Source organism: Ambystoma mexicanum, chromosome 2q (genome assembly GCF_040938575.1).
Source record: "Ambystoma mexicanum isolate Mex_15411 chromosome 2q, UKY_AmexF1_1, whole genome shotgun sequence".
NCBI classification, from domain to species: Eukaryota; Metazoa; Chordata; class Amphibia; order Caudata; family Ambystomatidae; genus Ambystoma; species Ambystoma mexicanum.
Window position 1 is genome coordinate 49,831,806 of NC_090924.1, and position 13,551 is coordinate 49,845,356.

Below are 13,551 nucleotides of genomic sequence, written 5' to 3' on the forward strand. Positions count from 1 at the left end.
GCAGCAGGTGGGAGAACGAGTTACAAGGTGGGACTGGTGTCAACCAGCTACGTGGCCTACAGTTTATCCTTCAGCAGCACAGGACAGGTTTACCCCGCAAACAGCTAGACAGAGTATGCAGCGGCATCAGCAGCCGTCCGCTACCTGTCAATATCACCTGCCAACCCACGGGCCTGCGACGACAGGTTCTTTGAAAAGTTCCTCATGCTCATGTCCTCAGATGGGGTCCTTCCTTAGGGATGTAATCATGGACATGCTCGCTCTGGCCCCTCCCCCTGCACCTATAGTTATTCCTCCTATAGCTCCAGCACTGCAGGCCCTGTTGCAGCCCCTGCTGCCAAGCCGGCTCCTTCGATTCTGGCGCCCCTGCCTTCCACTGTTCAGGCGGTTCCGTACTAGCCTCTGCTGCAGTCTTCGGCTCCGGTCTCCACACCTCAGCCCTCGACGCCCAGCACCCCTCCACTCGTTCCAGACAAGCCGGACACCCTGGTGGATGCAGACGAGGAAAAATACCTCGACACACCATCAACAGTCTAGGCCTTCCACGAATGACTCACAGGTCTGGCAGAGTGAAGGCTTCAGCCCCGGCGTGGGAACTCAACGTGGTACTGACAAGGCTCATGGGGGCCGCCTTCGAACCTATGCATCAGGCCACTCTCAAGTTCCTTTCGTGGAAAACGCCTTTTATTGTGGCCATCATCCCTGCCAGGAGGGTAGTTGAGATCCAGGCCCTGTCCTGCAAGCGGCCTTATCTGACTTTTCACATCACGAGGTGGTGCTGCGGGCGCACCCTTCCTTCATGCCAAAGGTTCCGTCAGAATTCCACCTCAACAAACATTTGGTGTTGCCTGTGTTTTTTCCGACACCTTTGTCGCTGGCTGGAAGGACTTTGCACTCGCTGGATGTGGCGCGTGCTCTGAAGTTCTATGTGGCACGCACAAAGAGTTTACGGAAGATGTCTCAACCTTTCGTGAACTTTGGTCCTGTGAACCATGGGAAAGCTTGGTCCAAGGCTTCCATTTCCAGGTTGCTCTCCGCCTGTATTACACACTGTCACCGTTTGGCAAACCGACCAATGCCTGACCGGCTGAGAGCTCATTCCACCAGAGCGATCGCTGCGACGACTTCGTTCCTGTCTGGTGTGCCCCTGCTGGACATCTGCAGGGCTGCTATGTGGAGGTCTACACACACCTTCACAAGATTCTACAGCGTCGAAAGGGATTCCAGAGAGGACTCCAGGGTCGGCCAAGCAGTGCTACGCAACCTGTTCCCTTGAAGGTGAGCCTGTTCCGGAGGTAACAGTAATTGCTTCTGTTGAGCCTTGCCACCTCACGTCGTTGTGTATTTCTGTACTGCTATTCTTTATGTGAATCCATGCCAGACCCCATGCTGGAGAAGGAACAAGTTACATACCTGTAACTGTTGTACTCTTTCGTCCTGTCCCCTTTCCTCCATACTGCATGGGCGCCTCTCGTTAGGGAAGGGAGACGGAACCTTTTTCACCAGAAGAAATCTTCCCATTTAAATTTAGAGGTACGCGGGGGCGTAGCCCTGGGAGCATGCGCTCGCCTCACTCTGCCCACCCGCGCCAATCCCCTTTTCCGCGTCAACAGGAACAGGCCCATTTCACCAGCGCTCCTGGGATTGTCTTCGGACATGTAATACCACGCGCTCTTCCCCGGATACTTTCTTCTGTCTTTCCTCCCCGATGCATTTCGACTTCAGCGGGCTTCAGCAGATGTCCAGCCTGCGAGGTGCTCTTCCCTACATCGGATCCCCACGTTCTTTGCCTCCGCTGCCTTGGCCCCGACCATGGATGGGAGGGTTGCACAAAATGCAAAGCACATTCTTTGCGTGCTTTGACTAGCTGGGTGGACAGAGCTCTTCGAGAAGTCGCCCCCAGAGGACTTGAAGGACTTTTGTCAGTCATAAGTCAAGGCCTAAGGGAGGGCTGCTCTTTTCCAGTGCACCCCGCAAGGGCGACTTCTTCCCAAGGAAACACCCAGACGGGAGGAACCGCTCAGTTTCTCACACCAGCACGGGTACCGAGGCTAATTCAGCTACCGGCAGCCAGGCCGAGGGGTCTGTAGATCCTTCCAGAGACAGTGCTGAGAGACCGCAAGGTTCTTTTACCGGGTGTACACCTGAGGGGCTATGCACTTGTACCTGCAACATGGCAGAGGGGGCGCCTGTACCCAGCACTACCGGCAACTCTGCTGAGGGTGACATTCCTACCAGGCCTCGGCCTGAGGTGTAGGGTAGGTCTCATGCTCCATCGCCAAGAGTCCTGGAGGAGGCCGGGCCCAGTGAGCCAAGCACCATGACTTTGGCACGTGGCATGCAGCTCGACAAGATGGCCACCACGCCAGACAAGAGGGCCGCCCGAGGAATGCAGCAGGTGGGAGAACGAGTTACAAGGTGGGACTGGTGTCAACCAGCTACGTGGCCTACAGTTTATCCTTCAGCAGCACAGGACAGGTTTACCCCGCAAACAGCTAGACAGAGTATGCAGCGGCATCAGCAGCCGTCCGCTACCTGTCAATATCACCTGCCAACCCACGGGCCTGCGACGACAGGTTCTTTGAAAAGTTCCTCATGCTCATGTCCTCAGATGGGGTCCTTCCTTAGGGATGTAATCATGGACATGCTCGCTCTGGCCCCTCCCCCTGCACCTATAGTTATTCCTCCTATAGCTCCAGCACTGCAGGCCCCGTTGCAGCCCCTGCTGCCACGCCGGCTCCTTCGATTCTGGTGCCCCTGCCTTCCACTGTTCAGGCGGTTCCGTACTAGCCTCTGCTGCAGCCTCCGGCTCCGGTCTCCACACCTCAGCCCTCGGCGCCCAGCACCCCTCCACTCGTTCCAGACAAGCCGGACACCCTGGTGGATGCAGACGAGGAAAAAGACCTCGACACACCATCAACAGTCTAGGCCTTCCACGAATGACTCACAGGTCTGGCAGAGTGAAGGCTTCAGCCCCGGCGTGGGAACTCAACGTGGTACTGACAAGGCTCATGGGGGCCGCCTTCGAACCTATGCATCAGGCCACTCTCAAGTTCCTTTCGTGGAAAACGCCTTTTATTGTGGCCATCATCCCTGCCAGGAGGGTAGTTGAGATCCAGGCCCTGTCCTGCAAGAGGCCTTATCTGACTTTTCACATCACGAGGGTGGTGCTGCGGGCGCACCCTTCCTTCATGCCAAAGGTTCCGTCAGAATTCCACCTCAACAAACATTTGGTGTTGCCTGTGTTTTTTCCGACACCTTTGTCGCTGGCTGGAAGGACTTTGCACTCGCTGGATGTGGCGCGTGCTCTGAAGTTCTATGTGGCACGCACAAAGAGTTTACGGAAGATGTCTCAACCTTTCGTGAACTTTGGTCCTGTGAACCATGGGAAAGCTTGGTCCAAGGCTTCCATTTCCAGGTGGCTCTCCGCCTGTATTACACACTGTCACCGTTTGGCAAACCGACCAATGCCTGACCGGCTGAGAGCTCATTCCACCAGAGCGATCGCTGCGACGACTTCGTTCCTGTCTGGTGTGCCCCTGCTGGACATCTGCAGGGCTGCTATGTGGAGGTCTACACACACCTTCACAAGATTCTACAGCGTCGAAAGGGATTCCAGAGAGGACTCCAGGGTCGGCCAAGCAGTGCTACGCAACCTGTTCCCTTGAAGGTGAGCCTGTTCTGGAGGTAACAGTAATTGCTTCTGTTGAGCCTTGCCACCTCACGTCGTTGTGTATTTCTGTACTGCTATTCTTTATGTGAATCCATGCCAGACCCCATGCTGGAGAAGGAACAAGTTACTTACCTGTAACTGTTGTACTCTTTCCTCCTGTCCCCTTTCCTCCATACTGCATGGGCGCCTCTCGTTAGGGAAGGGAGACGGAACCTTTTTCACCAGAAGAAATCTTCCCATTTAAATTTAGAGGCACGCGGGGGCGTAGCCCTGGGAGCATGCGCTCGCCTGACTCTGCCCACCGGCGCCAGTCCCCTTTTCCGCGTCAACAGGAACAGGCCCATTTCACCAGCGCTCCTGGGATTGTCTTCGGACATGTAATACCACGCGCTCTTCCCCGGATACTTTCTTCTGTCTTTCCTCCCCGATGCATTTCGACTTCAGCGGGCTTCAGCAGATGTCCAGCCTGCGAGGTGCTCTTCCCTACATCGGATCCCCACGTTCTTTGCCTCCGCTGCCTTGGCCCCGACCATGGATGGGAGGGTTGCACAAAATGCAAAGCACATTCTTTGCGTGCTTTGACTAGCTAGGTGGACAGAGCTCTTCGAGAAGTCGCCCCCAGAGGACTTGAAGGACTTTTGTCAGTCATAAGTCAAGGCCTAAGGGAGGGCTGCTCTTTTCCAGTGCACCCCGCAAGGGCGACTTCTTCCCAAGGAAACGCCCAGACGGGAGGAACCGCTCAGTTTCTCACACCAGCACGGGTACCGAGGCTAATTCAGCTACCGGCGGCCAGGCCGAGGGGTCTGTAGATCCTTCCAGAGACAGTGCTGAGAGACCGCAAGGTTCTTTTACCGGGTGTACACCTGAGGGGCTATGCACTTGTACCTGCAACATGGCAGAGGGGGCGCCTGTACCCAGCACTACCGGCAACTCTGCTGAGGGTGACAATCCTACCAGGCCTCGGCCTGAGGTGCAGGGTAGGTCTCATGGTCCATCGCCAAGAGTCCTGGAGGAGGCCGGGCCCAGTGAGCCAAGCACCATGACTTTGGCACATGGCATGCAGCTCGACAAGATGGCCACCACGCCAGACAAGATGGCCGCCCGAGGAATGCAGCAGGTGGGAGAACGAGTTACAAGGTGGGACTGGTGTCAACCAGGTACGTGGCCTACAGTTTATCCTTCAGCAGCACAGGACAGGTTTACCCCGCAAACAGCTAGACAGAGTATGCAGCGGCATCAGCTGCCGTCCGCTACCTGTCAATATCACCTGCCAACCCACGGGCCTGCGACAACAGGTTCTTTGAAAAGTTCCTCATGCTCATGTCCTCAGATGGGGTCCTTCCTTAGGGATGTAATCATGGACATGCTCGCTCTGGCCCCTCCCCCTGCACCTATAGTTATTCCTCCTATAGCTCCAGCACTGCAGGCCCCGTTGCAGCCCCTGCTGCCACGCCGGCTCCTTCGATTCTGGCGCCCCTGCCTTCCACTGTTCAGGCGGTTCCGTACTAGCCTCTGCTGCAGGCTCCGGTCTCCACACCGCAGCCCTCGGCGCCCAGCACCCCTCCACTCGTTCCAGACAAGCCGGACACCCTGATGGATGCAGACGAGGAAAAAGACCTCGACACACTATCAACAGTCTAGGCCTTCCACGAATGACTCACAGGTCTGGCAGAGTGAAGGCTTCAGCCCCGGCGTGGGAACTCAACGTGGTACTGACAAGGCTCATGGGGGCCGCCTTCGAACCTATGCATCAGGCCACTCTCAAGTTTCTTTTGTGGAAAACGCCTTTTATTGTGGCCATCATCCCTGCCAGGAGGGTAGTTGAGATCCAGGCCCTGTCCTGCAAGCGGCCTTATCTGACTTTTCACATCACGAGGGTGGTGCTGCGGGCGCACCCTTCCTTCATGCCAAAGGTTCCGTCAGAATTCCACCTCAACAAACATTTGGTGTTGCCTGTGTTTTTTCCGAAGAGTTTACGGAAGATGTCTCAACCTTTCGTGAACTTTGGTCCTGTGAACCATGGGAAAGCTTGGTCCAAGGCTTCCATTTCCAGGTGGCTCTCCGCCTGTATTACACACTGTCACCGTTTGGCAAACCGACCAATGCCTGACCGGCTGAGAGCTCATTCGACCAGAGCGATCGCTGCGACGACTTCGTTCCTGTCTGGTGTGCCCCTGCTGGACATCTGCAGGGCTGCTATGTGGAGGTCTACACACACCTTCACAAGATTCTACAGCGTCGAAAGGGATTCCAGAGAGGACTCCAGGGTCGGCCAAGCAGTGCTACGCAACCTGTTCCCTTGAAGGTGAGCCTGTTCTGGAGGTAACAGTAATTGCTTCTGTTGAGCCTTGCCACCTCACGTCGTTGTGTATTTCTGTACTGCTATTCTTTATGTGAATCCATGCCAGACCCCATGCTGGAGAAGGAACAAGTTACTTACCTGTAACTGTTGTACTCTTTCGTCCTGTCCCCTTTCCTCCATACTGCATGGGCGCCTCTCGTTAGGGAAGGGAGACGGAACCTTTTTCACCAGAAGAAATCTTCCCATTTAAATTTAGAGGCACGCGGGGGCGTAGCCCTGGGAGCATGCGCTCGCCTGACTCTGCCCACCGGCGCCAGTCCCCTTTTCCGAGTCAACAGGAACAGGCCCATTTACCAAGCGCTCCTGGGATTGTCTTCGGACATGTAATACCACGCGCTCTTCCCCGGATACTTTCTTCTGTCTTTCCTCCCCGATGCATTTCGACTTCAGCGGGCTTCAGCAGATGTCCAGCCTGCGAGGTGCTCTTCCCTACATCGGATCCCCACGTTCTTTGCCTCCGCTGCCTTGGCCCCGACCATGGATGGGAGGGTTGCACAAAATGCAAAGCACATTCTTTGCGTGCTTTGACTAGCTAGGTGGACAGAGCTCTTCGAGAAATCGCCCCCAGAGGACTTGAAGGACTTTTGTCAGTCATAAGTCAAGGCCTAAGGGAGGGCTGCTCTTTTCCAGTGCACCCCGCAAGGGCGACTTCTTCCCAAGGAAACGCCCAGACGGGAGGAACCGCTCAGTTTCTCACACCAGCACGGGTACCGAGGCTAATTCAGCTACCGGCGGCCAGGCCGAGGGGTCTGTAGATCCTTCCAGAGACAGTGCTGAGAGACCGCAAGGTTCTTTTACCGGGTGTACACCTGAGGGGCTATGCACTTGTACCTGCAACATGGCAGAGGGGGCGCCTGTACCCAGCACTACCGGCAACTCTGCTGAGGGTGACATTCCTACCAGGCCTCGGCCTGAGGTGCAGGGTAGGTCTCATGCTCCATCGCCAAGAGTCCTGGAGGAGGCCGGGCCCAGTGAGCCAAGCACCATGACTTTGGCACATGGCATGCAGCTCGACAAGATGGCCACCACGCCAGATAAGATGGCCGCCCGAGGAATGCAGCAGGTGGGAGAACGAGTTACAAGGTGGGACTGGTGTCAACCAGCTACGTGGCCTACAGTTTATCCTTCAGCAGCACAGGACAGGTTTACCCCGCAAACAGCTAGACAGAGTATGCAGCGGCATCAGCAGCCGTCCGCTACCTGTCAATATCACCTGCCAACCCACGGGCCTGCGACGACAGGTTCTTTGAAAAGTTCCTCATGCTCATGTCCTCGGATGGGGTCCTTCCTTAGGGATGTAATCATGGACATGCTCGCTCTGGCCCCTCCCCCTGCACCTATAGTTATTCCTCCTATAGCTCCAGCACTGCAGGCCCTGTTGCAGCCCCTGCTGCCACGCCGGCTCCTTCGATTCTGGCGCCCCTGCCTTCCACTGTTCAGGCGGTTCCGTACTAGCCTCTGCTGCAGCCTCCGGCTCCGGTCTCCACACCTCAGCCCTCGGCGCCCAGCACCCCTCCACTCGTTCCAGACAAGCCGGACACCCTGGTGGATGCAGACGAGGAAAAATACCTCGACACACCATCAACAGTCTAGGCCTTCCACGAATGACTCACAGGTCTGGCAGAGTGAAGGCTTCAGCCCCGGCGTGGGAACTCAACGTGGTACTGACAAGGCTCATGGGGGCCGCCTTCGAACCTATGCATCAGGCCACTCTCAAGTTCCTTTCGTGGAAAACGCCTTTTATTGTGGCCATCATCCCTGCCAGGAGGGTAGTTGAGATCCAGGCCCTGTCCTGCAAGCGGCCTTATCTGACTTTTCACATCACGAGGTGGTGCTGCGGGCGCACCCTTCCTTCATGCCAAAGGTTCCGTCAGAATTCCACCTCAACAAACATTTGGTGTTGCCTGTGTTTTTTCCGACACCTTTGTCGCTGGCTGGAAGGACTTTGCACTCGCTGGATGTGGCGCGTGCTCTGAAGTTCTATGTGGCACGCACAAAGAGTTTACGGAAGATGTCTCAACCTTTCGTGAACTTTGGTCCTGTGAACCATGGGAAAGCTTGGTCCAAGGCTTCCATTTCCAGGTTGCTCTCCGCCTGTATTACACACTGTCACCGTTTGGCAAACCGACCAATGCCTGACCGGCTGAGAGCTCATTCCACCAGAGCGATCGCTGCGACGACTTCGTTCCTGTCTGGTGTGCCCCTGCTGGACATCTGCAGGGCTGCTATGTGGAGGTCTACACACACCTTCACAAGATTCTACAGCGTCGAAAGGGATTCCAGAGAGGACTCCAGGGTCGGCCAAGCAGTGCTACGCAACCTGTTCCCTTGAAGGTGAGCCTGTTCTGGAGGTAACAGTAATTGCTTCTGTTGAGCCTTGCCACCTCACGTCGTTGTGTATTTCTGTACTGCTATTCTTTATGTGAATCCATGCCAGACCCCATGCTGGAGAAGGAACAAGTTACTTACCTGTAACTGTTGTACTCTTTCCTCCTGTCCCCTTTCCTCCATACTGCATGGGCGCCTCTCGTTAGGGAAGGGAGACAGAACCTTTTTCACCAGAAGAAATCTTCCCATTTAAATTTAGAGGCACGCGGGGGCGTAGCCCTGGGAGCATGCGCTCGCCTGACTCTGCCCACCGGCGCCAGTCCCCTTTTCCGCGTCAACAGGAACAGGCCCATTTCACCAGCGCTCCTGGGATTGTCTTCGGACATGTAATACCACGCGCTCTTCCCCGGATACTTTCTTCTGTCTTTCCTCCCCGATGCATTTCGACTTCAGCGGGCTTCAGCAGATGTCCAGCCTGCGAGGTGCTCTTCCCTACATCGGATCCCCACGTTCTTTGCCTCCGCTGCCTTGGCCCCGACCATGGATGGGAGGGTTGCACAAAATGCAAAGCACATTCTTTGCGTGTTTTGACTAGCTAGGTGGACAGAGCTCTTCGAGAAGTCGCCCCCAGAGGACTTGAAGGACTTTTGTCAGTCATAAGTCAAGGCCTAAGGGAGGGCTGCTCTTTTCCAGTGCACCCCGCAAGGGCGACTTCTTCCCAAGGAAACGCCCAGACGGGAGGAACCGCTCAGTTTCTCACACCAGCACGGGTACCGAGGCTAATTCAGCTACCGGCGGCCAGGCCGAGGGGTCTGTAGATCCTTCCAGAGACAGTGCTGAGAGACCGCAAGGTTCTTTTACCGGGTGTACACCTGAGGGGCTATACACTTGTACCTGCAACATGGCAGAGGGGGCGCCTGTACCCAGCACTACCGGCAACTCTGCTGAGGGTGACAATCCTACCAGGCCTCGGCCTGAGGTGCAGGGTAGGTCTCATGCTCCATCGCCAAGAGTCCTGGAGGAGGCCGGGCCCAGTGAGCCAAGCACCATGACTTTGGCACATGGCATGCAGCTCGACAAGATGGCCACCACGCCAGACAAGATGGCCGCCCGAGGAATGCAGCAGGTGGGAGAACGAGTTACAAGGTGGGACTGGTGTCAACCAGGTACGTGGCCTACAGTTTATCCTTCAGCAGCACAGGACAGGTTTACCCCGCAAACAGCTAGACAGAGTATGCAGCGGCATCAGCTGCCGTCCGCTACCTGTCAATATCACCTGCCAACCCACGGGCCTGCGACAACAGGTTCTTTGAAAAGTTCCTCATGCTCATGTCCTCATATGGGGTCCTTCCTTAGGGATGTAATCATGGACATGCTCGCTCTGGCCCCTCCCCCTGCACCTATAGTTATTCCTCCTATAGCTCCAGCACTGCAGGCCCCGTTGCAGCCCCTGCTGCCACGCCGGCTCCTTCGATTCTGGCGCCCCTGCCTTCCACTGTTCAGGCGGTTCCGTACTAGCCTCTGCTGCAGGCTCCGGTCTCCACACCGCAGCCCTCGGCGCCCAGCACCCCTCCACTTGTTCCAGACAAGCCGGACACCCTGATGGATGCAGACGAGGAAAAAGACCTCGACACACCATCAACAGTCTAGGCCTTCCACGAATGACTCACAGGTCTGGCAGAGTGAAGGCTTCAGCCCCGGCGTGGGAACTCAACGTGGTACTGACAAGGCTCATGGGGGCCGCCTTCGAACCTATGCATCAGGCCACTCTCAAGTTCCTTTCGTGGAAAACGCCTTTTATTGTGGCCATCATCCCTGCCAGGAGGGTAGTTGAGATCCAGGCCCTGTCCTGCAAGCGGCCTTATCTGACTTTTCACATCACGAGGGTGGTGCTGCGGGCGCACCCTTCCTTCATGCCAAAGGTTCCGTCAGAATTCCACCTCAACAAACATTTGGTGTTGCCTGTGTTTTTTCCGAAGAGTTTACGGAAGATGTCTCAACCTTTCGTGAACTTTGGTCCTGTGAACCATGGGAAAGCTTGGTCCAAGGCTTCCATTTCCAGGTGGCTCTCCGCCTGTATTACACACTGTCACCGTTTGGCAAACCGACCAATGCCTGACCGGCTGAGAGCTCATTCGACCAGAGCGATCGCTGCGACGACTTCGTTCCTGTCTGGTGTGCCCCTGCTGGACATCTGCAGGGCTGCTATGTGGAGGTCTACACACACCTTCACAAGATTCTACAGCGTCGAAAGGGATTCCAGAGAGGACTCCAGGGTCGGCCAAGCAGTGCTACGCAACCTGTTCCCTTGAAGGTGAGCCTGTTCTGGAGGTAACAGTAATTGCTTCTGTTGAGCCTTGCCACCTCACGTCGTTGTGTATTTCTGTACTGCTATTCTTTATGTGAATCCATGCCAGACCCCATGCAGGAGAAGGAACAAGTTACTTACCTGTAACTGTTGTACTCTTTCGTCCTGTCCCCTTTCCTCCATACTGCATGGGCGCCTCTCGTTAGGGAAGGGAGACGGAACCTTTTTCACCAGAAGAAATCTTCCCATTTAAATTTAGAGGCACGCGGGGGCGTAGCCCTGGGAGCATGCGCTCGCCTGACTCTGCCCACCGGCGCCAGTCCCCTTTTCCGCGTCAACAGGAACAGGCCCATTTCACCAGCGCTCCTGGGATTGTCTTCGGACATGTAATACCACGCGCTCTTCCCCGGATACTTTCTTCTGTCTTTCCTCCCCGATGCATTTCGACTTCAGCGGGCTTCAGCAGATGTCCAGCCTGCGAGGTGCTCTTCCCTACATCGGATCCCCACGTTCTTTGCCTCCGCTGCCTTGGCCCCGACCATGGATGGGAGGGTTGCACAAAATGCAAAGCACATTCTTTGCGTGCTTTGACTAGCTAGGTGGACAGAGCTCTTCGAGAAATCGCCCCCAGAGGACTTGAAGGACTTTTGTCAGTCATAAGTCAAGGCCTAAGGGAGGGCTGCTCTTTTCCAGTGCACCCCGCAAGGGCGACTTCTTCCCAAGGAAACGCCCAGACGGGAGGAACCGCTCAGTTTCTCACACCAGCACGGGTACCGAGGCTAATTCAGCTACCGGCGGCCAGGCCGAGGGGTCTGTAGATCCTTCCAGAGACAGTGCTGAGAGACCGCAAGGTTCTTTTACCGGGTGTACACCTGAGGGGCTATGCACTTGTACCTGCAACATGGCAGAGGGGGCGCCTGTACCCAGCACTACCGGCAACTCTGCTGAGGGTGACATTCCTACCAGGCCTCGGCCTGAGGTGCAGGGTAGGTCTCATGCTCCATCGCCAAGAGTCCTGGAGGAGGCCGGGCCCAGTGAGCCAAGCACCATGACTTTGGCACATGGCATGCAGCTCGACAAGATGGCCACCACGCCAGATAAGATGGCCGCCCGAGGAATGCAGCAGGTGGGAGAACGAGTTACAAGGTGGGACTGGTGTCAACCAGCTACGTGGCCTACAGTTTATCCTTCAGCAGCACAGGACAGGTTTACCCCGCAAACAGCTAGACAGAGTATGCAGCGGCATCAGCAGCCGTCCGCTACCTGTCAATATCACCTGCCAACCCACGGGCCTGCGACGACAGGTTCTTTGAAAAGTTCCTCATGCTCATGTCCTCAGATGGGGTCCTTCCTTAGGGATGTAATCATGGACATGCTCGCTCTGGCCCCTCCCCCTGCACCTATAGTTATTCCTCCTATAGCTCCAGCACTGCAGGCCCTGTTGCAGCCCCTGCTGCCAAGCCGGCTCCTTCGATTCTGGCGCCCCTGCCTTCCACTGTTCAGGCGGTTCCGTACTAGCCTCTGCTGCAGCCTCCGGCTCCGGTCTCCACACCTCAGCCCTCGGCGCCCAGCACCCCTCCACTCGTTCCAGACAAGCCGGACACCCTGGTGGATGCAGACGAGGAAAAATACCTCGACACACCATCAACAGTCTAGGCCTTCCACGAATGACTCACAGGTCTGGCAGAGTGAAGGCTTCAGCCCCGGCGTGGGAACTCAACGTGGTACTGACAAGGCTCATGGGGGCCGCCTTCGAACCTATGCATCAGGCCACTCTCAAGTTCCTTTCGTGGAAAACGCCTTTTATTGTGGCCATCATCCCTGCCAGGAGGGTAGTTGAGATCCAGGCCCTGTCCTGCAAGCGGCCTTATCTGACTTTTCACATCACGAGGGTGGTGCTGCGGGCGCACCCTTCCTTCATGCCAAAGGTTCCGTCAGAATTCCACCTCAACAAACATTTGGTGTTGCCTGTGTTTTTTCCGAAGAGTTTACGGAAGATGTCTCAACCTTTCGTGAACTTTGGTCCTGTGAACCATGGGAAAGCTTGGTCCAAGGCTTCCATTTCCAGGTTGCTCTCCGCCTGTATTACACACTGTCACCGTTTGGCAAACCGACCAATGCCTGACCGGCTGAGAGCTCATTCCACCAGAGCGATCGCTGCGACGACTTCGTTCCTGTCTGGTGTGCCCCTGCTGGACATCTGCAGGGCTGCTATGTGGAGGTCTACACACACCTTCACAAGATTCTACAGCGTCGAAAGGGATTCCAGAGAGGACTCCAGGGTCGGCCAAGCAGTGCTACGCAACCTGTTCCCTTGAAGGTGAGCCTGTTCCGGAGGTAACAGTAATTGCTTCTGTTGAGCCTTGCCACCTCACGTCGTTGTGTATTTCTGTACTGCTATTCTTTATGTGAATCCATGCCAGACCCCATGCTGGAGAAGGAACAAGTTACATACCTGTAACTGTTGTACTCTTTCGTCCTGTCCCCTTTCCTCCATACTGCATGGGCGCCTCTCGTTAGGGAAGGGAGACGGAACCTTTTTCACCAGAAGAAATCTTCCCATTTAAATTTAGAGGTACGCGGGGGCGTAGCCCTGGGAGCATGCGCTCGCCTCACTCTGCCCACCCGCGCCAATCCCCTTTTCCGCGTCAACAGGAACAGGCCCATTTCACCAGCGCTCCTGGGATTGTCTTCGGACATGTAATACCACGCGCTCTTCCCCGGATACTTTCTTCTGTCTTTCCTCCCCGATGCATTTCGACTTCAGCGGGCTTCAGCAGATGTCCAGCCTGCGAGGTGCTCTTCCCTACATCGGATCCCCACGTTCTTTGCCTCCGCTGCCTTGGCCCCGACCATGGATGGGAGGGTTGCACAAAATGC